We start from the raw sequence: 26,759 nt of genomic DNA on the forward strand, positions 1-26,759 counted from the left end.
CCTCACCCCTTCCTCCAATAATCATAGAATATAGAACATAGAACAGTACAGCACAGTACAGGCCCTTCGGCCCTCGATGTTGTACCGAGCTATTCCCGAACCCAAGATCAAGCTATCCCACTCCCTATCATTCTGGTAAAGCGATCCCTTGATAGTCCCATGTCTAATTTCTCCTCGAAATCATGCAATGTTTTGGCCTCAGAAGCAGAACATCCTTCCTTATGTTCATATCTGGGATCTTGCTCTGCACAGATTGGCCGTTGTCTTCCCTGAATTGGAGTAGCGGCGGTGATTTGGACCCCGATCTCTCCGTGTGCCTATTTTTCAGAGTGGTGCCAAAGTGCGGTGAGATTGGAAACGTACGACCTACGCCTGCGTAGCCGTGCGGCGCGGATTTTCAGAACTCTTTGTGATTGGAATAGTGCAGGTCACGCGGAGAAGAAGCTGATCCTAATACATTTGCATCTGATTACCCACAGCAACATCTCACAACCTCCTCACTGCCGGCAGTCACCTCTCACCGAATTGGTAAATACTTGAAGGTGAAACATTTTGTGTCGCAGTGGGGAAAGAGCCAGCAAGTGGAACAAGTTGCAAAGCTCTTTGACAACTGTGAGGGGAAATGAAAAAGATGGCTTGTATTTACATAGCACCCTACAGGTAGACTCAGAGAGCTTTGCAGGCCACGGCATACATTTGAAGCGTAGTCACTGTGAGAATGTACACAGTTAGTACACAGCAAGCTCCAACAATCAGTTCATAGAATCATAGAATCACTACAGTACAGAAGGAGGCCATTCGACCCATTGCATCTGTACTGACCACAATCCCACCTAGGCCCTATTCCCACACCCCCACATCCACACATTTGCCCTACTAATCCCCCTAACACTAGGGTCAATTTAGCATGGCCAATCAAACTAACCCACACGTCTTTGGACTGTGGGAAGAAACTGGAGCACCCAGAGGAAACCCACGCAGACACAGGGAGAACATGCAGGTTCCATACACATAGGGACCCAAGGTCAGAATTGAGTCTGGTTCCCTGGTGCTGTGAGGTAGCTGTGATTTGATTTGATTTGATTTATTATTGTCACATGTATTAACATACAGGGAAAAGTATTGTTTCTTGCGCACTGTACAGACAAAACCTACTGTTCATAGAGGAGGAAAGAAGAGAGTGCAGAATGTAGTGTTACAGTCATAACTAGGGTGTAGAGAAAGATCAATTTAATGCAAGGTAGGTCCATTCAAAAGTCTGACAGCAGCAGGGAAGAAGGTGTTCTTGAGTCAGTTGGTATGTGACCTCAGACTTTTGTATCTTTTTCCCGATGGAAGAAGGTGGAAGAGAGAATGAGGGCGGGGTCCTTAATAATGATGGCTGCCTTGCCAAGGCAGTGAGACTGTAGACAGAGTCAATGGATGGGAGGCTGGTTTGCATGATGAATTGGGCTACCTTCAAGACCTTTTGTAGTTCCTTGCGGTCTTGGGCAGAGCAGGCACCATACCAAGGTGATACAACCAGAAAGAATGCTTCCTACGGGGCACCTGTAAACGTTGGTGAGAGTCGTAGCGGACATGCCAAATTTCCTTAGTCTTCTGAGAAAGTACAGGCGTTGGTGGGGCTTTCTGAACTATAGTGTTGGCATGGAGGGGGGTGCGGAGGGGGGGGGAACCAGGACAGGTTGTTGGTGATCTGGACACCTAAAAACTTGAAGCTCTTGACCCCTTCTACTTCATCTCTTTTGATGTAGGCAGGGGCATGTTCTCCTTTACGCTTCCTGAAGCCGATGACAATTTCCTTCATTTTGTTGACATTGAGGGAGAGATTATCATCATGGTTTGATATCTGACCCACTATGGTGGTGTCGTCAGCAAACTTGTAAATCGAATTGGAGGGGGATTTGGCCACACAGTCATAGGTGTGTAAGGAGTATAGTAGGTGGCTGAGAACACAGCCTTGTGGGGCACCGGTGTTGAGGATGATCGTGGAGGAGGTGTTGTTGCCTATCCTTACTGATTGTGGTCTGTGGGTTCGGGAGTTCAAGTCTCTGAAATGGAATTTGAATTTAATCGCCGGCCCTTGACATTCAGCAGCATTAGCATCCCTGAATCTCCCACCAGTAACATCCAGCTGTATAAATACGATGGCTGTTGCGAAGAGTAACTCGCCTCCTGACTGCCCAAAGCCAGTCCACTGTCTACAAGGCACAAAGAATGTGGTGGGTTTCCTTTCAACTGTGGGAAGAAACCAGAGCATCCGGAGGAAACCCACGCAGACACGGGGAAAACATACAAACTCAGCACGAGCAGTGACCCAAACCGGGAATCGAACCCGGGTCCCTGGCGCTGTAAGGCAGCAGTGCTAACCACTGTGCCACCGAGCCGCCCCCAATCACATGATACACCTTGAATGTCGCTAATGTGTCTGCCTCCACCACCTCCACTGGCAATGCATTCCAGGCACCCACCACCCTCTGTGTGAAAAACTTTCCCCCCCTCCCCACATCTTCCCTAACTTACCATCTAAAAAGTTAGAAGTTTATTTATTAGCGTCACAAGCAGGCTCACATTAGCACTGCAATGAAGTTACTGTGAAATTCCTCAAGTCGCCACACTCCGGCACCTGTTTGGGTACACGACGGCAATCTCCTTTGTTTTGTTGACATTGACGGAGAGGTTATTGTCGCCGCACCAATTCACCAGATCCTGGGTCACTTTCCCGTACTCCGTCTCATCATTGTTTGAGATCCAACCCGCAACGGTGGCGTCATCAGTGAACCTGGATATAGAGTTGGAAGGGAATTTGGCCCCACGGGTGCATCAGGAGCATGGTAAGAGTTTGAGGACACAGCCTTGCGGGGCAGCGGTGTTGAGAATAATTGTGGAGGAGGTATGGTCTGTGGGTGAGGACCGTAAGTTGGAACAGCACTATGGGTGTACCAACGCCACACAGGCTGCAATGGTTCAAGGTTGTGGCTCACCACTACCTTAGAAATTACAGCTCAGAAACAGGCCCTTCTTGTCTGTGCCGAACCATTTTCTGCCTAGTCCCACTGACCTGCACCTGGACCATATCCCTCCACACCCCCTCTCATCCATGAACCCGTCCAAGTTTTTCTTAAATGTTAAAAGTGACCCCGCATTTACCACTTTATCCGGCAGCTCATTCCACACTTCCACCACTCTCTGTGTGAAGAAGCCCCGCCTAATATTCCCTTTAAACTTTTCTCCCTTCACCCTTAACCCATACCCTCTAGTTTTTTTTCTCCCCAGCCTCAGTGGAGAAAGCCTGCTTGCATTCAGTCTATCTGTATCTATATTTATTGCCCATCCCTAATTAACCTTCTCAAAGGTTAATGAGGGGTGGGCAATAAATGTTGGCCTAGGCAGCGATAACCACATTCTATAAATGACTGAAAAAAAAGCCTTCTGAACCTGAAGGTGAGAATTTGTAATGAAGAACTGTTTTATTTCACTTTTGGGGTGATCCCTTCTTAAGGCAATGGGTGGACAGTCAATGAGAGGCAGCAGGTTCCAGAGATCAATGTCATTTATAATTAGTGGCACAGTTGTTAGCACTGCTGCCTCACAGCGCCAGCAATTCCCGGCTTGGGTCACTGTCTTGACAGAGTTTGCATGTTCTTCCCGTGTAGATTTCCTCCAGGAGCTCTGGTTTCTTCCCACAGCCTGCATGACATGCTGGTTAGGTGCACTGGCCATGTTCAATCCTCCCTCAGTACACCTGAACAGGCACCAGAGTGTGGCAACAAGAGAATTTTCACAGTAACTTCATTGCGGTGTTAACGTAAGTCTACTGGTGACACTGATCATAGAATCCCTACAGTGCAGAAGGAGTCCATTCGGCCCATTGAGTCTGCACCGACAACAATCCTACACAGGCCTTACCCGCTTAACCCCACACATTTACCCTGCTAATCCCCCTGACACTAAGGGACAATTTAGCGTGGCCAATCAACCTAGCCCGCACACCTTTGGAGCCTGGGAGGAAACCAGAGCACCCAGAGGAAACCCACACAGACACGGGGAGAACATGCAGACTTCACACACAGACAGTGCCCCAAGGCTGGAATTGAACCTGGGTCCCTGGCGCTGCAACGTAGCAGTGCTAACCACTGTGCCGTCGTGCCGCCCCTACTAAATAAACTTAGAACAAAAGCACATGGCACTAAATATTTGGAACTGAAGTGATATCAGTTTAGATTATGCTGCCAATAACAGGGGCTGTATTGTATATATTTCCGAAGCATGCCAGACTTTTGTTTGTACATAAAATCATTTCCTTTGGTTAAGCTGAAATTAAGCTTTAATGAGAGTGAAAGTGCATATCAGCAAGTGGGGAAGTCATTCTGTGAGTTTCAACATAAAGATGTTTCAGTAACAAATCTAAAATGGAATAATTACCATATTAAGATAACTTGTTTCAACAAGAAATGTTATTTCATAATTAGTGGTTGAATGTGCACAGCAACAGATTATAATGTATTTCTCCAGTATCTGCTCATTATTAGGAAGAATTAAGTAGCAACATAGTGAACATCATTCATTTGCACAGCAGTAATTTATTAAATGTTGTCAGTAGTTCTCTTTCACTCAGTTCCAGTGGTCTTCAATGGACAATGGAATATAAATAGACTTGGGCACTTCACTCTGAGGCAATTGCTAATTCAAGTATTAATTATGTCCAAAATTGCATTGGTGTTGGAAAGTCTTTTGATTTGATTTATTATTTCCACATGTACTAACATACAGTGAAGAGTATTGTTTCTTGCACGCAATACAGACAAAGTATACCATTGATGGGGAAGGAAACAGGAGAGTGCAGAATGTACACTCAATGCTAGGGTGCAGAGCAAGATCAACTTAGTGAGAGGTAGGTCCATTCAAAAGTCTGATGGTAGCAGAGAAGAAGCTGTTTTTCAGTCGATTGGTACGTGACCTCAGACTCTTGTATCTTTTTCCCAACGAAAGAAGATGGAAGAGAGAGTGTCCGGGGTGCATGGGTTCCTTAATTTTGCTGCCTGCTTTGCTGAGGCAGCAGGAAGTGTAGACAGAGTCAATGGATGGGAGGTTGGTTTGTGTGATGGACTGGGCTACATTCATGATCTTTTGTAGTTCCTTTTGGTCTTGGGCAGAGCAGGAGCCCAGACCAACCTGTGATACAACCAGAAAGAATGCTTTCTATGGTGCATCTGTAAAAGTTGGTGAGAGTCATAGCTGACATGCTAAATTTCCTTAGCTTTCTGAGAAAGGAGAAGCGTTGGTGGACTTTCTTAATCATAGTGTCAGCATGGAGAGACCAGGACAGGTTGTTGATGATCTGGACACCTAAAAACATGAAGCTCTCGACCCTTCCTACTTGTCCCATTCAATCCCTTTTCCCCACTGGATTTCAGCTCCAACTCGTTTGCGAAAGGCCAAACCCAAAAGCTGCCCTGGGTTGAGTTGGAGGTGGATTTAAAAATCACGTCAAGGAGATACAAAGACAAAAGTGGGGGACGTACATGTGACTAAAACTGGCTTCAAGCACTGAATACAAAAAGGAATCCTCACTGGACCTTAGAGGAGACACAGCACCACAGTGGCACACACTGCTGCCTCACAGCGCCAGGGTCTCGGGTTCCATTCCCAGCCTCAGGTCAGAGTCTGCGTGGGGTCTGCACGTTCTCCCCATGTCTGCGTGGGTTTCCCCCAGGTGCTCTGGTTTCCTCCTACAGCCTGAAAGGCGTGCTGGTTAGGTGCATTTGGTCATGCCAAATTCTCCCTCAGTGTACCCGAACAGGTGCCAGAGTGTGGCGACTAGAAGATTTTCACAGTAGCTTCACTGTAGTGTTAATGTAAGCCTCCTTCTGACACTAATAAATAAACTTTAAAATTAGAGGGTGGTGAGTGTGTGGAATTTGCTACCATAGAGTGGAGTTGAGGCCAGAACATTGTGTGATTTCAAGAAGTAAGGGATCAAGGAATATGGGGGAAGGAGGGATCAGGATATTGAATTTAATGATCAGCCATGATCAAGATGAATGGTGAGGCAGGCTCGAAGGGCCAAATGGCCTCGTTCATTTCTATTTTCTATGTTATTACAATGGATGAAGGAATGAACAGGGACCATCCTAAAACTTAGAGCTAAGCGGCATGGTAGCACAGTGGTTAGCACTGCTGCTTCACAGCTTCAGGGTCCTGGGTTCGATTCCCGGCTCAGATCACTGTCTGTGTGGAGTTTGCACATTCTCCTCGTGTCTGTGTGAGGGTACTCCAGTTTCCTCCCACAGTCCAAAGATGTGCGGATTAGGTTGATTGGCCATGCTAAGAAATTGCCCCTTGGTGCTCTTAGGCTGATTGGTGCTAAAAGTTGTCCCTCAATCTGGTTATGGTTCCGTTATTGTGGAGTCCAATAGGCATAGACAAAGGTCATAGGTAGAGGAGGGCACTCACAATGTTAAAATGGCGGCGCAGGCTCGTTGGGCCGAAGGGCCTGTTTCCCATGCTGTGTGTTGTTCTTTGTTCTTTGTATCCAGGGATGTGTAAACTAGAGGGATTAGTGGGTATAATATGTAGGGATATGGGGGTAGGGCCTGGGTGGGATTGTGTTCGCTGCAGACTCGATGGGCTGAAGGGCCTCTTTCTGCACTGTATGATTCTATGAAGCATCAGGAACTCACTCATTTCTTTTTCCCCAACTCACTTGCTTCCTCCACCTTGTCATGAACAACAACCACAAATGAAAGGAACATACCAACTGGGGTCCATCAAGGCTGTCTTACGCCTCCCACTGACTATTCCTTGATCCCTTTAGCCCCAAGAGCTAAAGGGATCAAGGAATAAAGACCTGATGGGCCGAATGGGTGGCCCTTCAGATCTGAACTGATTCTCCAAAATAGCCTCCCACCCAAGCCCTATTTCCATAGCCCCACACATTTACCATGGCCAATCCACCTAACCTGCACATCTTTGGATATTAAGGGGCAATTTAGCATGGCTAATCCACCTAACCTGCACATCTTTGGACACAAGGGGAAATTTTGCATGGCCAATCCACCTAACTTGCACATCATTGGACACTTGGGCTGCACAGTGGTCATCACTGCTGCTTCACAGTTCCAAGGCCCTGGGTTCGAATCCTGGCTTGGATCATTGTCTATGTGGAGTTTGCACATTCTCCCCGTGTCTGAGTGGGTTTCCTCCAGGTACTCTAGTTTCCCCCCACAGTCTGAAGATGTGCGGGTTAGGTTAACTGGCCATGCTAAATTGCCCCTTAGTCTCCTGGGATGCATAGGTTAGAGGGATTAGCGGGTAAATATATGGGGAAGGGGGCTGGGTGGGATTGTGGTTGGTGGAGACTCAATGGGCCAAATGGCCTCTTTCTGCACTGTAGGGTTTCTATGATTCTTTGACTAGAGCGCAATTTAACATGGCCAATCCACCTAACCCGCACATCTTTGGAGTGTGGGAGGAAACCGGAGAACCCGGGGAGAAAGTGCAAACTCCATGCAGACAGTCATCCAGGGATGGAATCGAACCTGGGTCCCTGATGCTGTGAGGCAGTTTCGCTAACCACTGTGCCTCCGTGCCGCCCTCTTGTTCAAAATGGTGCCCTGGGGGGGGGGTTCGTGTGCAAAAAGCTGAGAGGGCAGATGGAGGGGTGGGGTCGAAGCCTTATCTGATCGATGTGAAACATGAAGGAGATTGCAAGGTTTCTCTTTGAGTGAAATCAGCTTCCCAGCACCCTGAGCTTTGTCACTCGAGAAACAAGCTGGTTGCTGTATTAAAGAGAAGGAACAGCAGGATGCATCGAATAGCAACTCAAATTAGAATTGAGAGGTGCACAGAGCATGAAGTCTCCTAGGAGATGTTAATCCAGCCTTTATTTGTTGTTCTTTATGCAGTCGGCAGCAAAAGCTATATATAATAGTATGGAAATGTGTAATACTTTAACAGAATTATTGTAATACTCCTAAAGAAATGTAAAAACGATGCATTCTATTCTCATCAATTAAACATTGGAGTTAGTCTCAATAATAGGAAACAGGCAGCAGTAAATAATCCCCTAGAGCAAGTTCACAAGTAAGTGTGTTTTGGGGGGCAATGTGGCAGGTTATTTCGAACAATTAACTAGCTACGCGATTACTGAATTCTCCATCAACTTGCTTGAAGTGTAGCATGAACAAAAAGACACAGGGCAGGATTTTCCACCCACCCCATCGCGTGTTTGGTGGCAGCTGAGGTGGTCCCACCATTGGCAGGCAATGGGATCGTCTGACCCCCCCCCCAGCATCAACAGGCTTTTCCATTGAGTGTGCCCCTCTGAGCTGGGGTACGCTGTCAGCGGGACCTGAAAACCCCACAAGCATGGGACAGCCGGCAAGTTCTGCGCCATTAATTGCCGCAAGAAGCTACAAAGGGTCATGAACAAATCCATCACTCAAACCAACCTCCCATCCATTGACCCTGTCCATACTTCCCGCTGCCTTGGAAAAGCAGCCAGCGTACTCAAGGACTCCGCGCACTCCGTACATTTTGCCTTCCACCTTTTTCCTTCGGGAAAAAGGTACAAAAATCCGAGGTCACATACCAATCAACTCAAGGACAGCTTCTTCCCTGCTGCTGTCAGACTTTTGAATGGACCTATCTCACATTAAGTTGATCTTTCTGTCCACTCCAACTATGACTGTAACACTACATTCTGCACCCTCTCCTTTCCTTCTCTATCTATGGTATGTGTTAAGAACATAAGAACATAAGAAATAGGAGCAGGAGTAGGCCATCTGGCCCTTCGAGCCTGCCCCGCCATTCAATAAGATCATGGCTGATCTGTCGTGGCTCAGTTCCACTTTCCCGCCCTCTCCCCATAACCCTTAATCCCCTCTCTTATCAAAAACCCATCAACCCGCGTCTTAAAAATATTTAGCGAGGCAGCCTCCACCACTTCAACGGGCAGAGAATTCCAGAGATTCACCACCCTTTGAGTGAAGAAGTTCCTCCTCAACTCCATTCTGAACCGCCCCCCCTTTATCTTGAGGCTGTGCCCCCTAGTCCTACTGTCTTTTTTGAGCGGGAAGAGTCTTTCCACCTCTATCCTATCCATCCCATTCATCATCTTATACGTCTCAATGAGATCTCCCCTCATTCTTCTAAACTCTAACGAGTACAAGCCTAGTTTATTCAGCCTCTCCTCATAGCTCAACCCCCTCAACTCCGGTATCAGCCTAGTAAACCTCCTCTGCACTCCCTCCAGGGCCAAAATATCCTTGCGCAGGTGCGGCGCCCAAAACTGCACACAGTACTCCAGCTGCGGCCTCACCAATGCCCTATACAGCTGCAGCAAGACCTCCCTACTTTTATATTCAATCCCCCTCGCTATGAAGGCCAGCATCCCATTCGCCTTCCTGACCACCTGCTGCACTTGCAGGCTGGGTTTTTGCGACTCATGCACAAGGACCCCGAGGTCCCTCTGCACCGTCGCCTGCTGCAGTTTTTCGCCACGTAAGTAATAGTCCTTCCTACCATTCTTCCTACCAAAGTGGACCACCTCACACTTGCCAACATTAAATTCCATTTGCCATTTCCTGGCCCATTCGCCCAGCCTATCTAGATCCTTCTGCAGACTCTCCACACCCTCCGCACAATTTGCCTTTCCCCCAATCTTGGTGTCATCAGCAAATTTCGACACCCTGCACTCGGTTCCCTCCTCCAGATCATCTATATAAATGGTAAATTTTTGTCTGTATAGTGCACAAGAAACAATATATTTCACTATACGTGACAATAATAAAAGCAAATTACTGGGGATGCTGGAATCTGAAACCAAAAGAGAAAATGCTGGAAAATCTCAGCAGGTCTGGCAGCATCGGTAAGGAGGGAAAAGAACTGATGTTTCGGGTCCATTTGACCCTTTGTCAAAGCCCAACTTTATCACTGTATACTGATACATGTGACAATAATAAATCAAATTAAATCTACTTCTATAGTCTCCTGGCTGATATTTACTGCTAAACAGACATTGAATTAGTTGGTTGTTTAATCACTCTGAGGCTTTGTGAGATCTTATAGAACATAGAACACTACAGCACAAACAGGCCCTTCGGCCCACAGGTTGCGCCAATCATATCCGTACCTACCAGGCCTATCTGTAACCCTCAATCCCATTAAATCTTGCTGTGTCCAAGATGGGCTGCCACCTTCCCCACATTGAAAGGGCAACAACACTTGGCTGTGAATCATAGAATCCTGCAGTGCAAAAGGAGGCCATTTGGCCCATCCAGTCTGCACCGACTACAATTCCACCCAGGCCCTATCCCCATAACCCCATGCATTTACCCTAGCTAGTCCCCCTGACACTAAGGGGCAATTTAGCAGTGCACCTAACCAGCACATCTTTGGACTGTGGGAGGAAACCGGAGCACCCAAAGGAAACCCACGCAGACACAGACAGAACGTGCAAACTCCACTCAGACAGCGACCCGAGCCTGAAATCGAACCCGGGTCCCTGGTGCTGTGGGGCAGCAGTGCCAACCACCGTGCCACCCTTTGGGATGTCCTAAGGTTGAAAGTTACTTCTGTAAAGCACAAGCCAGCCAGCATGTTTCTGCTTCAGTTACAGTGGCTTACCCCGTCTGATAATTCTAAATGAAGCCACACACTTGACCCTTCAAATATTTTTCCCTTTCAAAGGAGGAAACAAAAGGCCCTGAAGACAAAATTTTAAAAGAGATTCTCCCAGTTTCTGTTCATAAAGAGGAACCCACTCTTCAACAACTTCGGTTATTTTTCATCCCGATGTTTCCAAGGGTCTAGCCGGGACGTGTTAAGTTTGAAATTGCCTCTGACCTATGCAATGGCCACTCCAGTGTGACTTGTGCCCTTGTGGGAACTGAACATGCGAAACAAAACCGCCCATTGTCCAGCACTGTCTTCGGACAAGGCACGCACACATCTGGAAGGACAACAGCACAGTTGTTAATAACCGCCCAGGGACATTCACCCAAACACTGTGCAGCAATGTTGAGAGCACAAAGAAATTCTAATGTACGCTGGCCTGCGATAAACAGTCTCGCCCAGAGCCCGGCTCCCAGCACTAGAGAGTCGCTTCCAATCAGTTTGGATGCTGCATTATTTGCATTTACAGTCCACCCTATCTGCGACTGGGGTTTAGCGTAAATGAGGAGGCAATTAAAATCTTAATTAGGACAACTCACAAATTGCCCTGATTATTTAACCGTTGTACAAGATACCGTAATGGATCGAGGAAATCGGGGTCCCCCTACAAATGCAAATGCCCGAGACGTTGCAATGAGCTCAAACAAGGGAGGAAGCAATCAACATTATAATTTATTTTATTGCCGATAGCCCTTTGACTGTGTTCAACTCGCCAAACGTTGGTGACCAGGAAGGCTCCACATCCGAGGAGGACTGCAGGGTGCCTGTTTCCCGGGATATAAACAAGCCTCAAGCCACTGAAGCCAGCTGCAAACAGTGGCTGCCGCTCACTTCCTGCAAGTTGATAACATGGCATCGCAAAGTAATGGGCAAAGTGCCTGGAGAGATACTGAATTGTCTCTGTACGGATTGCACTGTCCGACTCGAAAGACAGCGAACATTATTGGTGTCATTAACCATAATCACCCTCAATTATGAAGCTGTAAGTAGCATGCAGTAGGCCAATAAATGTGCCCATTGTTTACTCATTTCCACCGCAGTTTGCCGGGAGCTGGGTTATAGTCATAGAGGTTTACAGCATGGAAACAGGCCCTTCAGCCCAACTTGTCCATGCTGCCCCTTTTTTTAAAACCCCTAAGCTAGTCCCAATTGCCCGCATTTGGCCCATATCCCTCTTACCCAACTGAAGACTGCCCATGCCTCTCTGTACATCTTAACAAGTCCAGGTGGCCACAGGTTTCAGCTCAAAGTTTATTTATGAGTGTCACAAGTGAGCTTACGTTAACGCCGCAATGAAGTTACTGTGAAATTCCCCACACTCCGGCGCCTGTTCGGACACACTGAGGGAGAATTTTGCACGACCGACGCACCCTAACCTGCACATCTTTCAGACTGTGGGAGGAAACCGGAGCACCCGGAGGAAACCCACGCGGACACGGGGGGAACGTGCAGACTCCGCACAGACAGGGACCCGAGCCGGGATTCGAACCCGGGTCCCTGGAGCTGCGAGGCAGCAGTTCTTAGGGTGTTGGCAACTCCTTGCGGCGCCGTCATGAACTGTCTCCCGTAGCAGATGAAGAATTCATCACTTTTGGATGTCACTTGCATTCAGCTCCACACGCAGGCTGAAAACAGGCTGGTCTAAGAACCAGTTTCCACCTGTGGTGAGGAGTGGAACAGTGTGGAGGCGAACGGGAAGTCTGCTCTGGATTTTGTGAATAAAGCTATGTTGCAGACAGACTGGCTTCTCCCTTTGCCAGATGGATGCTCAGTGAATTAACACCTCCCACTTCCATAACATCTCATGCCTTCCCTCCTGCCTCTGATCATCTGCTGTTAAAATCCATTCTAACATATATAGAATCATAGATCATAGAATCCCTGCAGTGCAGAAGGAGGCCATTCAGCCCATCGAGTCTGCACCGATCACAAACCCAGCCAGGCCCTATTCCATAGCCCCAAACATTTAACCTAGCCAGTCCCCCTGTCACTTGAAGGGCTACTTAGCATGGCCGATCCACCTAACTCGCACATATTTGAATTGTGGGAGGAAACAGAAGGCCCAGAGGAAACCCACGCAGACACAGGGAGAATGTGCAGACTCCACACAGTCAGTGACCCAAGCTGGGGATCAAACCCAGGTCCCTGGCGCTGTGAGGCAGCAGTGCTAACCAGTGTGCTACGGTGCCGCCCCACACATGCATAGAAAATAGACGGAGGAGGAGGCCATTCAGCCCTTCGAACCTGCTCTGCCGTTCATTGTGATCATGGCTGATTGTCAAATGCACTGATCACCCCTTCCTCCCATATCCCTTGATCCCTTTAGCCTCAAGAGTTATATTGAATTTCTTCCTGGAATCAGACAACGTGTTGGCTTCATCTACTTTCCGTGATAGTGAATTCCACACATTCACCACCCTCTGGGTGAAGAAATTTCTCCTCACCTCAGTTCTAAACTGTTTACCCCTTATCCTCAAACTATGACCCCCTAGTTCTGGATTCCCCCACCATTGGGAACATTCTTTCTGAATCTACCCAGTCTAACCCAGTTAGAGTTTTATGAGTTCCTATGAGATTCCCTCTCACTCTTCTAAACTCCAGTGAATATAATCCTAACCGACTTAGTCTCTCCTCATATGACAGACCTGCCATCCCAGGAATCAGCCTGGTAAACCTTCACTGCGCTCCCTCTATAGCAAGGACATCCTTCCTCAGATAAGGGCACCAAAACTGCACACAATATTCCAGGTGTGGCCTCACCAATCCCTGATACAATTGCAGGAAAACCTCCCTATTACCTTCCTGTATCAGTGCTATTTTCCTCAGAGTCAAAGAGGAGTGGTCCAGTGCAGTCACTTCTTAATTACCTTAGAGGAGCTGGTGGTGAGCTGCGTTCTGTGGCTATCAGTGATAATTATTATTGATGCAGACTTGATGGGCCGAAGGGCCTTTTCTGCACTATAGGACTTTATTGCCCACGGAGCAGGCGAGGGTAGACAATAGAAATATTTGTTGATCTTGGGCAGGAATTTCTGGTCTCATAGAATCATAGAATCCCTACAGTGTAGAAGGAGGCCATTCAGCCCATAGTAACTTCATTGCAATGTTAATGTAACCCTTACTTGTAACTAATAAATAAAATTTAAGTCTGCATCAACCACATTCCCACCTAGACCCTATCCCCGTAACCCATGTATTTACTCGAGGCAGCACCCCCCCCGACCTTCAGGGAGCAACTTAGCAAGGCCAATCCACCTAACCCCCACATCATTGGATCATGGGAGGAAATCGGATCACCCGGAGGAAACCCATGCTGACACGGGGAGAATGTGCAAACTCTGCACAGACAGTGACCCGAGCTGGGAATCAAACCCAGATCTCTGGCGCTGTGAGGCATCAGTGCTAAGCATTGTGCCACCGCAACCCATTCCTGCAAACAAAAGGTATATGTTCAAGCCCTGTGCCTATTTTGAAATACAGCAAGAAGTCTCACAACACCAGGGTAAAGTCCAACAGGTTTATTTGGTAGCAAACGCCACTAGCTTTCGGAGCGCTGCTCCTTCATCAGGTGAGTGGAAGATTGTATTTTGAATTACCCAGGTGGTTGGTGATCCTATAGTCCCCATTACATTCTCCATGGCAATGCTTCGGCCAATCAGAGTCAAATTGCCAACCAATCAACAGCCTTTTTTCTCATAGCATTGTAAAGAAAGTCCAACTTGCCTGCGAGGTCGGGAACTCCAATTTCCGATGATCCTTGGAATTCCTGTGCGTAAGCAGGTTGGGAACAGGCTGCATGTGTGTAGATCAGCAACTTCATGTTCTTCATGGTCAGTGTGGGCCATGTGTACCCGTGCATTAAGGGAAAAAAAAGAAGAACAACACATAAATGTGGGTCGGGTGACCAGGTGCACAGTCAAATGAATGTCCCAGAGAGACGGCCCAGAGATAGAGACAAGCAGAAAGTCCCAGAACATTCTCCATACGTTATAGACAAGGGAGCAGCATAGAGAGAGTTCCTCAATGGAAGTTCTGGCTAAGGGCAGGAAGCAGTAGACAGAAAGAAATCCCAACTGAGAGAAGAAGAGAGGGGCAGAGAAACAGGATCTAGTAGATTTTAAGTGAGGTGTGTGCAGAGGTAGCCCTGAATGTAGCTGTAGGTTGGTAACTCATTGCTGTGGCCTGATGAGTTTATCCAGCAATAAGAATGCCCCAGTAGCAAGCAATAACATGGGGAAGTGATGGCCTAGTGGTATTATCACTGGTCTATTAATCCAGAAACTCAGCTAATGTTCTGGGGACCCGGGTTCGAATCCCACCACAGCAGATGGTAGAATTTGAATTCAATAAAAAATATCTGGAATTAAGAATCTACTGATGACCATGAAACCATTGTTGATTGTTGGAAAAACCCATCTGGTTCACTAATGTCCTTTAGGGAGGGAAATCTGCCGTCCTTCCCCTGGTCTGGCCTACATGTGACTCCAGAGCCACAGCAATGTGGTTGACTCTCAACTGCCCTCCAAGGGCAACTAGGGATGGGCAATAAATGCTGGCCAGCCAGCGACGCCCGTGCCCCATAAATGAATTAAAAAAAGAATAACTTCACGAAGTAAAGGTTTAATAAAGATTCTTCTATACACAGCTGCTTAGAACCATAGAATCCTACAGTGCAGAAGGAGGTCATTTAGACATCAAATCTGCACTGACAATAATCCAACCTAATCCCCCTGACACTAAAGAAAATTTAGCATGGCTAATCAACCAACTGCGCATATTTTTGGATTGTGGGAGGAAATCGGAACACCTGGAGGAAAACCCCACACAAACATGGGGAGAACATGAAAACTCCACCCAGACAGTGACCCAAGGCCGGAATTGAACCTGCGTCCTGGCGCTGTGAGGCAGCAGTGTTAATCACTGTGCCGCCATGCTGCCCAACCACTTCAGCCGCACCTTGGGCCACAAGTACCGTTGCCAATCCCCATCCTTCTTCCTATTTTGACTGGGTCAGCTGGTCAGCTGGCCACCACAGCATGTTGCCATTGGATACATTGTAACATGATGGAGCTCCCTTCAGAGTAGTGGCGTGACCAAAGAGCTAAAGTACGAACTGTTAGCTGATGCTTGAGTGTGACTGGAAATCCAGGGAAATGGAATCTTGGAAGGCAGGATTAGAGATGCTGCAAGGTGGGCCATCGTCGAAGGTGTCCAAATTGGAGCAACATTTGGAGAAATTGCCAAGATGAAACTTCAAAAGTGGAGATTGGAAAACCTTGTGAGAAAGACAAAATTTCAGTCCACTCAGAGATGTCATGGAACATAGAATCATAGAACCCTACAGTGCAGAAAGAGGCCCTTCGGCCCATTGAGCCCGCACCGACCACAATCCCACCCAGGACCTACCCCCATATCCCTACATATTATTACCCGCTAATCCCTCCAACCTAAACATCTTAGGACACTAGGGGGCAATTTAGCATGACCAATCAACCTAACCCGCACATCTTTGGACTGTGGGAGAAAACCGAAGCACCCCCGGAGGAAACCCACACAGGAAAAATGTGGCTAACATCTGGATGGTTTATTGAGAAATCCATGGAATCAGATTTAGTCACATTTGCCATTTAATGTGCAACATGATATGCTTAACCACCGTTCACCTACTAATTCACACATGCCTCATTGTTACCCTGAACGTTAGAGTACAAAATAGATATTGGCTGGAAATTTCCGACCTTGTCCGCGATCAGGATTATCCATTTCCCTTACGGTGAACGGAGATTTGACTGAGCGTCAAATTCTCCCTTCTCACCGGCAGCTGCAGTGGGGAATGTGAGATCGAAGAATTCTGGCCATTGTGAATTGCTCTATCTTTCTGAACTTTCACAGTGAAGTTTATATTTGTTCATTACTAACAAATGCAATCTTCTCCACTTACTGAATATCTTCGATTCGAACTCTGTCAACTTCAAACAAAGCATATTGATCCCTAACCACATCTTAGCAACAACCTGAGCTCTGGGACAAAGGTTAGAACAAGTAAGAGTATTCGCAATTGTTTGAAATTTGGCATTCTTGTATTTGTCCAGTTAAGGGTTTACTAGGCTGATGCCGGAGTTGAGGGGATTGAGCTATGAGGAGAGGCTGAATAAACTAGGCTTGTACTCGTTAGAGTTTAGAAGAATGAGGGGAGATCTCATTGAGACGTATAAGATGATGAATGGGATGGATAGGATAGAGGTGGAGAGACTCTTCCCGCTCAAAAAAGACAGTAGGACTAGGGGGCACAGCCTCAAGATAAAGGGGAGGCGGTTTAGAACGGAGTTGAGGAGGAACTTCTTCACTCAAAGGGTGGTGAATCTCTGGAATTCTCTGCCCGTTGAAGTGGTGGAGGCTGCCTCGCTAAATATTTTTAAGAAGCGGGTTGATGGGTTCTTGATAAGAGAGGGGATTAAGGGTTATGGGGAGAGGGCGGGAAAGTGGAACTGAGCCACAACAGATCAGCCATGATCTTATTGAATGGCGGGGCAGGCTCGAAGGGCTAGATGGCCTACTCTGCTCCTATTTCTTATGTTCTTATGTTCTTATAAAAAGTTTCAGCAACATATCTCCCTTTTCAGCAATATTTCCTTTCCATTTGCTTCGATTAAGTGTCATCCTGTTTTGAAACACCGTCTCAGATCTCTCTTCACAGACGCTGCCAAACTTGCTGAAGATTCTTTAGAATCATAGAATCCCTACAGTGAAGAAGGAGGCCATTCAGCCCATCAAGTCTGTACCAACCACAATCCATCCCAGGCCCTATTCCCTCCCCCACACATTTACCCTGCTAACCCCCCTCTCCCGACATTGGGGATAATTTGGCATGGTCAATCAGTGTGACCTGCACATCTTTGGACTGCGGGAGGGAGCTGGAGACTTGGAGGAAACCCACAAAGACACGGGGAGAACATGCAGACTCCACACAGATAGTGACCCGAGGCCGGAATCAACCCCGGCGCTGTGAGGCAGCAGTGCTAACCACTGTGCCACCCGTGCCGCCCATTCAAGGTGAGAGGGGGAAAGTTTAAAGGAGACGTGTGGGGGAGGTTTCTCATGCATAGCATGAAGGATGCCTGGAACGCGCTGCCAGAGGAGGTGGTGGAAGCAGGCACATTCGTAGTCGGGAAAAAGATATAAAAGTCTGAGGCCACGTACCAACCGACTCAAGAACAGCTTCTTCCCTGCTGCTGTCGGACTTTTGAATGGACCTACCTTGTATTAAGTTAATCTTTCTCTGCACCCTAGCTATGACTGTAACACTACATTCCGCACTCTCTCCTTTCCTTCTCTATGAACGGTATGCTTTGTCGGCATAGCGCGCAAGAAACAGTACTTTTCACTGTATGTGACAATAATAAATCAAATCAAATTAAATATTTAAGGGGCATCTGGATGGGTGCATGAATAGGGAGGGAAGAGAGGGATCCAGACTAAGGACAGAAGGTTTAGTTGGGGCAGCATGGTCGGCACAGGCTTGGAGGGCCAAAGGGCCTGTTCCTGTGCTGTACTTTTCTTTGGTCACTGTTCCAGCATTTTCAGATTCCAGCACCTGCAGCAATTTGCTTTCCGCTTTGGTTTTCCTCACTTTCCCCCTTTTCCCTGACCCTATTACTCCCACTTAAGTGCCAAACTTGCTTTGGGCGGCAGCCGGGAAGGTTATTCCTATCTCTCCCTCCACGCACGCTGCCTGGCTAGCTGAACAGTTTCAACGTTTTCTGCTGGCATTTCAGATTGAGGAAACATTCGCTGAGATAACGCCAGACACAGATCACTATGCTGACTCATTCCCCAGCAACCTAAGCTACAACAGTAATCACTTATTTCAATCAGTCCAACTTGTCCTCATTAAAAAACAACAAATGAATGAAGGTGTTCTGCTCTCTCTGACATTGGCTGAGTCATCTCACTTGGCTGACGCTGTGATTGCGTTAGCTGTGGCTCAGTGGGTAGCAATCTTGGCTCCGAACCACAGAAGGCTAAGAGTTCAAACCCCACTCAGGTGTATTCGATGCACAGCAAACCCAGCCAGACACCCCGAGTGCCAGCACTGTCAGATTTACTGTTTAAATGCTTATTTTGTTAGTGTCACGAGTGGGCTTACATTAACACTGCAATGAAGTTACTGTGAAAACCCTCGAGTTGTCACACTCCTGCACCTGTTCGGGTACACAGAGGGAGAATTTAGCACGGCCAATGTATTTAACCAGCTTGTCTTTTGGACTGTGGAAGGCAAGAACAGAAGAACATAAGAAATAGGAGCAGGAGTAGGCCATCTAGCCCTTCGAGCCTGCCCCGCCATTCAGTAAGATCATGGCTGATCTGGAGTGGATCAGCTCCACTTTCCCGCCCTCTCCCCATAACCCTTAATTCCCCTGTCTATCAGAAACCTATCTACCCGTGACTTAAATATATTCAGTGAGGTAGCCTCCACCACTTCAACGGACAGAGAATTCCAGAGATTCACCACCCTCTGAGAGAAGAAGTTCCTCCTCAACTCTGTTCTAAACTGCTCCCCCCCCCCACCTTATTTTGAGACTCTGCCCTCTAGTTCTGGTTTCTTTCCTAAGTGGAAAGAATCTCTCTACCTCTACCCTATCCGTCCCCTTCATTATCTTATACGTCTCTATAAGATCCCCCCTCAGCCTTCTAACCTCCAACGAGTACAGACCCAGTCTATTCAATCTCTCCTCATAGGCTAACCCCCTCATCTCTGGTATCAGCCTGGTGAACCTTCTCTGAACTCCCTCCAAGGCCAATATACCTGGAGCACCCGGAGGAAACCCACACAGACACATGGAGAAAGTGCAGTCTCTGCACAGACAATGATTCAATCCAGAAGTCGAACCTGGGTCCCTGATGCTGTGAGGCAGCAGTGCTAATCACTGTGCTGCCGTGCCATGCCTTTTTTTTGATGGGAGTCGAATGTTGAACTGAGGCGCTGACTTTTTTAAATTCATTTCACGGAATGTGGGTGTCACTGCCTAAGCTTGCATTTATTGCCCATCTCTAATTGCCTCTTGAGAAGATGGTGGTGAGCCGTCTTCTTGAGTTGGGGCAGACTATGTGGTGTAGGTACACCCACAGTGCTGTTAGAGAGGGAATTCAAGGATTTTGACCCAGCGACATTGAAGAAACAGCCGATATATTCGCAAGTCGATGTTGAGCACAGTTCCACTCAATACATGCACAGCAAGCTCCCACAAGAAGCAACAACCCAATAATCTGACAATCAGATAAGAGGGCAGCGTGGTGGCACAGTGGTTAGCACCGCTGCCTCATAGTGCTAGGGATCTGGGTTCGAATCCCAGCTTGTGTGATTGTGTGGAGTCTGCACATTCTCCCCGTGTCTATGTGGGTTTCCTCCGGGTGCTCTGGTTTCCTCCCACAGACTGAAAGATGTGCTGGTTAGATGCATTGGCCATGCTAAAATTGGCCCTTAGTATACTAGGATGCTTAGGTTAGAGGGATTAGCGGGTAAAATATGTGGGATAGGGTCTAGGTGGGATTGTGGTCGGTGCAGACTCGATGGGCCAAAGGGCCTCTTTCTGCACTGTAGGGTTTTATGATTCTAAAGTCTCACTCAGTGTACCTGAACAGGTGCCGGAGTGTGGCGACTAGGGGATTTTCACAGTAACTTCATTGCAGTGTTAATGTTAGCCTACTTGTGACACCAATGAATAAACTTTTAAGAAGACTATTATTGTACAATTCTACAATTTAGTTAGTGCAGTTTACAACCTCAGGACATTCCAAAGAACATTGAAACCACTGCTGCAATGTGTTCCCTCTTTCCTACATTAGATGGAAACATGTAAACTAATTTGCATACACCGCACTCCCACAAACGCAATGTGATGATTAAATCATCTGTTTTGCGTTTCCGTTTCATATTCTTCCACACAACGGGCATCGCTAGCCAAACCACCATTTATTGCCCATCCCTAATTGCTCCTTGAGAAGGTGTGGGTGAGCAGCCTTCTTGAATGGCTGCAGTCCATGTGGTATAGGTACCATGTGGTATAGGTTTAGGCTGTTAGGAAGGGAGCTGCGGGGTTTTGACCCAGCGACAGTAAAGGAATAGCCGACATATTTCCAAGTCAGGGTGGCGAGTGACTCAGAGGGGAACTGCCCTTCTCCTGATTTTGTGTCAGGAAGCGGAAGTAATTAGCTTCGGGAGTTTGCGCATTCTCCCCATGCTTGCGTGGGTTTTCTCCAGGTGCTCCGGTTTCCTCCCACACCCCAAAGATGTGCTCTTAGGCTGATTGGTGTAACAAATTGTCCCTAAGTTACTCTTCCCTCAATGTGGAATGCCATAAGCATAGACAAGGGTCATGGGTGGAGAGGGGACTCATTATGCTAAAAAGGCGATGTGGGCTCATTGGGCCGAAGGGCCTGTTTCCTGGGCTGTGTTGTTCTTTGTTCTTTGTAATCATAAGAAATATTTTTGTGTTGTTGGGTATTAGAAATAAGATATAGATCTAAGTCAGTTTAATTTCGTGTTTCTGGGTAGGACCGAGTAAAACTCTACATAGAAACATAGAAACGAGAAGCAGGAGAAGGCCATTCAGCCCTTCGAGACTGCTCCGCCATTCATTATGATTATGGTTGATCATCAAATGCAGTAGCCTGATCCCCCCGTATCTCTCGATCCCTTTAGCCCAAGATTTCTTCTTAAAATCAGATAAAGCTTTGGTCTCAACTACTTTCTGTGGCAGTGAATTCCACACATTCACCGCCCTCTGGGTGAAGAAATTTCTCCTCACCTCGGTTCTAAAGGGTTTACTCCTTATCCTCAAACTATGACCCCTAGTTTTGGATTCCCCACCACCAGGAACGTTCTTTCTGAATCTACTCCATCAAACCCTGTTAGAATTTTATAAGTTTCTATGAGATCCCCTCTCATTTTTCTAAACTCTAGTGCGTATAATCCTAACCGACTTAGTCTCTCCTTATATGACAGACCTGCCATCCCAGGAATCAGCCTGGTAAACCTTCGCTATGCTCCCACTATAGCAAGGACATCCTTCCTCAGATAAGGACATCAAAACTGCACACAATACTCCAGGTGTGGCCTCACCAACACCCGATACAATTGCAGCAAGACATCTCTATCCCTATACTCAAATCCTCTTGCTATGAAAGCCAACATACCATTTGCCTTCTTTACTGCCTGCTGTACCTGCGTGTTTCCTTTCAGTGACTGATGTACAAGAACACCAAGATCTCGTTGAGTGTCCACCTCTCTCAATTTACACCCATTCGAGTCATAGTTTGTTTTCCTATTATTGCTACCAAAGTGGATAACCTCACATTTGTCCACATTATGCTGCATCTACCATGCAGATGCCCACAGACAACAGCCCGTCCAAATCACACTGAAGCATCTCTGCGTCCTTCTCAGAGCTCACCCTCCCACCCAACTTGTATCATCTGCAAATTTGGAGATAATACATTCAGTTCCCTCTTCCAAATCATTAATAGATAATGTGAATAATTGGGGTCCCAGCACAGATCCTTGCAGAATCCCACTAGTCACTGACTGCCAATCAGAGAAAGACCCATTTATGCCAACTCCTTGCTTCTTATCTGTTAACCATCTCAAAATATTACCTACAATCCCATGTGCTTTCCGTTTACATTGTAAATAAACCATATCCACTGGGTCTCCTTGGTCAACTTTACTAGTTACATCTTCAAAGAATTCGGATAGATTCATCAAGCATGATTTCCCTACTGTAACTCTAGTTACATTAATGTTAAATAAAGGTGTTTGCATGCGTGGGGGTTTTTGGTTTCAGTTTATATTGTGTCCACGTTGTGCTGAGAGAGTTACATGGCATACAAAGTAAACAGGAGCTTGGAGAAAGAATGAGATGTTACTTAGCAACCAGGGACCTCTTTCGGCAAGACAGAGCTTGTGATTGTGTTGGACTGAACTTAAGAGCAATTAAGGTAAGACTATGAGAGAGAAGGCAGCTCTCAGAGCTCTGCTAGAAGTAGGGAAGTCTAACAATGGAGTAATGGGCAAGAAAACAAGTTTTAGAAGCCAAAGCGCAGCTAGTTCTAGAAATGAGAGAATAGAGAGAGAGATTTCCATGAAGATTAAAGTCGATAAGAAAACAGGAACTGGAATTTTGAAGAGGGTCATGTTCATTGAAGCTAAAGACAGAACTGAAAGTGCAGGCCTGTGTAAAATTAGCTAGAGAAAAGGCAAATATCTGAAGAAGTTGTCAGGTTGGTGCCTCTATTCCAGTCTTTAGAGTGATAGTATTTGGTTGGGCGCTAAATACCTCCGAGATTAGAGTAAAAGTTTGAAATTTTGTGGCAATTCAAGACAAAGGAAAACTGAAAGGAGAGCTGGAAAATCTGGAGGTGGACCCTTGCTGAGAACAGCTGAAGGGAAGCATTGCTTGTAAGAAGATTCAAAAGCTTTTCTTTTTGAGTGCAGAGTTTAGAAACACCTGTGTGGAGGCCAGAGTCCACAGTGACATCAGTCGATTCACCGTGGGGGCTGCTGGATGTGTTGGAGGGGGGGGCCGGTGGCTGGACTGGTATCAGGGGTAGTGGCATATTGGTTTTATACTCTGGAGCCCTGGGTTCGAATCACACCACTGCTGATGCTGAAATTTCAATTCAATAAGAAATCAGAAATGAAAAGTCTACTGACGACCGTGAAACCATTGTCGGAAAAACCCATCTGGTTGACTAATGTCCTTTAGGGAAGGAAGTCTGCCATCCTTACCGGGTCTGGCCTATTTGAACTGGTCTGGCAAGCTGCTCAGTTCAGTTCCAGGGCAATTAGGGGTGGGCAATAATTGGTGGCCCAGCCAGCAACACCAACATCCCATGAATGAGAGAATAACAAAAAAAGTCAATGGTAACACCAACTGGCATCTTAACATTCCTCAAAGTCCAATGCTGGAGAGCTTCCTGTGAGTGACCCCCTTGACCTCCCCAGCCCTCCCCATCCATCCCTCAACCATTCACTGAGATTCCTGAATAGCCTAAGCATCTACTGTGTGTGAATAGATGCTAAGAATTCTACCTTTGCCAGTTTTGCTGAAAGTTGCCGTTTCTTCTCTCAGTCCTGCTGCCTCTCCCTTGTTCTCTTAGGGGAAGATTCAGAATTAGCCAGATGGCTGGCACACAGTCAAAGGTGCCCTCTGCTGTCATGGGTCTTGGCCACCACCAGCCCCCCACACCACCCCCCTCCCCCCCCCAATCTTCTCCCCCCACAACCCTCCCCCCATGTGCTTCAAGGGCAACAGCTGAGAATCTCCAGTCCCTGACAGATGTTCCTCCAAGTCTCATGATGGAGAAAGTGGCCCGAGGGGTGCTGCTTCCGTGATAACATCAGTCAGGCCTTTGCATGTATCCTGCTAAGCAGTGGCTTGTTCTGCCCTGCACAAGCTTGCAATCAAATGAAGTTTGGACGGGGTGAAGCAGGTGGTCAGGAAGGCGAATGGGATGCTGGCCTTCATAGCGAGGGGGATTGAATATAAAAGTAGGGAGGTCTTGCTGCAGCTGTATAGGGCATTGGTGAGGCCGCAGCTGGAGTACTGTGTGCAGTTTTGGGCGCCGCACCTGCGCAAGGATATTTTGGCCCTGGAGGGAGTGCAGAGGAGGTTTACTAGGCTGATACCGGAGTTGAGGGGATTGAGCTATGAGGAGAGGCTGAATAAACTAGGCTTGTACTCGTTAGAGTTTAGAAGAATGAGGGGAGATCTCATTGAGACGTATAAGATGATGAATGGGATGGATAGGATAGAGGTGGAGAGACTCTTCCCGCTCAAAAAAGACAGTAGGACTAGGGGGCACAGCCTCAAGATAAAGGGGAGGCGGTTTAGAACGGGGTTGAGGAGGAACTTCTTCACTCAAAGGGTGGTGAATCTCTGGAATCCTCTGCCCATTGAAGTGGTGGAGGCTGCCTCGCTAAATATTTTTAAGAAGCGGGTTGATGGGTTTTTGATAAGAGAGGGGATTAAGGGTTATGGGGAGAGGGCGGGAAAGTGGAACTGAGCCACGACAGATCAGCCATGATCTTATTGAATGGCGGGGCAGGCTCGAAGGGCTAGATGGCCTACTCCTGCTCCTATTTCTTATGTTCTTATGTTCTTATCCCTGGGAGATGACCGCATTCCTTCAAATGAAGAATCTTCAGTCGTGGCTGTGTGATACAGAGTAATTAAAGGTGCTTGCTTTCAGTATTCTCATTTGACCCATTTGCCTCTGTTCTATGATGTGGAGGTGACGGCGTTGGACTGGGGTGGGTACAGTAAGTAGTCTCACAACACCAGGTTAAAGTCCAACAGGTTTATTTGGAGTTATGAGCTTTCGGAGCGCTGTTCCTTCATCTGGTGAGTGGAGAGTCAGGGTTCACAAACACAGCAATATATAGACAAAGACTCAATTACAAGATAATGGTTGGCATGCGAGTCTTTACAAGTAATCAAGTCTTTACAGGTGCAGACAATGCGAGTGGAGAGAGGGATAATCACAGGTTAAAGAGGTGTGAATTGTCTCAAACCAGTTGCTAGGATATTTGCCAGACCAGGCCAAGGTAGTGTGACATGAACCCAAGATTCATTAAGAAACTGACACAAGGACAGATTGGTCGTTTCTCGGAATAAGCAACCGCTGACCTCACTCTGACCTTGTCTGCGCATAAGCACTTTCCACTCTTGCTGACAAGAGCTGTCTGCCATAATTGTTGCAACCTAACTTCCACATGTCCTGAGTGCACTGCTGAGGAAGTGTGGCAGCGTGGGGAGTGTCCTTGTTTCTTTTCTGGGGGTCAGATCTGAAACGTGTCTATTCTGACAGGTGGCTGTGCGCAATTCCATGGGATTATGTTGAAGGTGAGTCATTGGCCACTGTCCTGGCCATTACTTTTTCTTTATTCATTCGTGGGACACGGGAGTTGCCGGCTGGCCCGCATTTATGGCCCCTTCGAACATAAGAACATAAGAAATAGGAGCAGGAGTCGGCCATCTAGCCCTTCGAGCCTGCCCCGCCATTCAATAAGATCATGGCTGATCTGAAGTGGATCAGTTCCACTTTCCTGCCCTCTCCCCATAACCCTTAATCCCCTCGCTTATCAAAAACCCATCAACCCGCGTCTTAAAAATATTTAGCGAGGCAGCCTCCACCACTTCAACGGGCAGAGAATTCCAGAGATTCACCACCCTTTGAGTGAAGAAGTTCCTCCTCTCATCTGACGAAGGGGCAGAGCCCTGAAAGCTAGTGGCGTTCGCTACCAAATAAACATAGAACGTAGAACACTACAGCATAAACAGGCCCTTCGGCCTTCAAGTTGTGCCAATCATGTCCCTACCTACCAGGCCTATCTATAACCCTCAATCCCATTAAATCCCATCTACTCATCCAGAAGTCTCTTAAAAGACCCCAGTGAGTTTGCCTCCACCACCACCGACGGCAGCCGATTCCACTCACTCACCACCCTCTGAGTGAAAAAGTTACCCCAAACATCTCCTCTCTACTTGCTCCCCAGCACCTTAAACCTGTGTCCTCTCGTAGCGACCATTTCAGCCCTGGGAAATAGCCTCCGAGAATCCACCCGATCTATACCTCTCAACATCTTATACACCTCCATCAGGTCACCTCTCATCCTTCACTTCTCCAGAGCACTCTATTCCTCAATCTATCAAATATTTATCCACCTCCACTTGGAATACTCCTAATGAACCAACCCCCACCACCCTTTGGGGCAGAGAATTCCAGAGATCCACCAACCTCCATGAGAAGAAATTTCTCCATACTTCAGTTTTAAATGACCGGCCCTCTATTTTGTGGCTATGTCCCCTTGTTCAAGGCTCTCTCACAAGTGAAAACATCTCACCATCTACCCTGTCAAACCCCCTCAGGATCTTGTATGTTTGAGTAAGGTCACTCCTCACTCTCCTAAACTCCAAGGAATACAGACCCAGACTATTGAATCTGTCTTGATAGAACAAACCTCTCACCCCGGGAATTAAACCGATGAATCTCTTTTGGGCTGCCTCCAATCTACTCTACAC

The sequence above is a fragment of the Carcharhinus amblyrhynchos genome, chromosome 8 (assembly GCF_965287045.1).
Source record: "Carcharhinus amblyrhynchos chromosome 8, sCarAmb.v2.hapA, whole genome shotgun sequence".
Classification (NCBI taxonomy): Eukaryota; Metazoa; Chordata; class Chondrichthyes; order Carcharhiniformes; family Carcharhinidae; genus Carcharhinus; species Carcharhinus amblyrhynchos.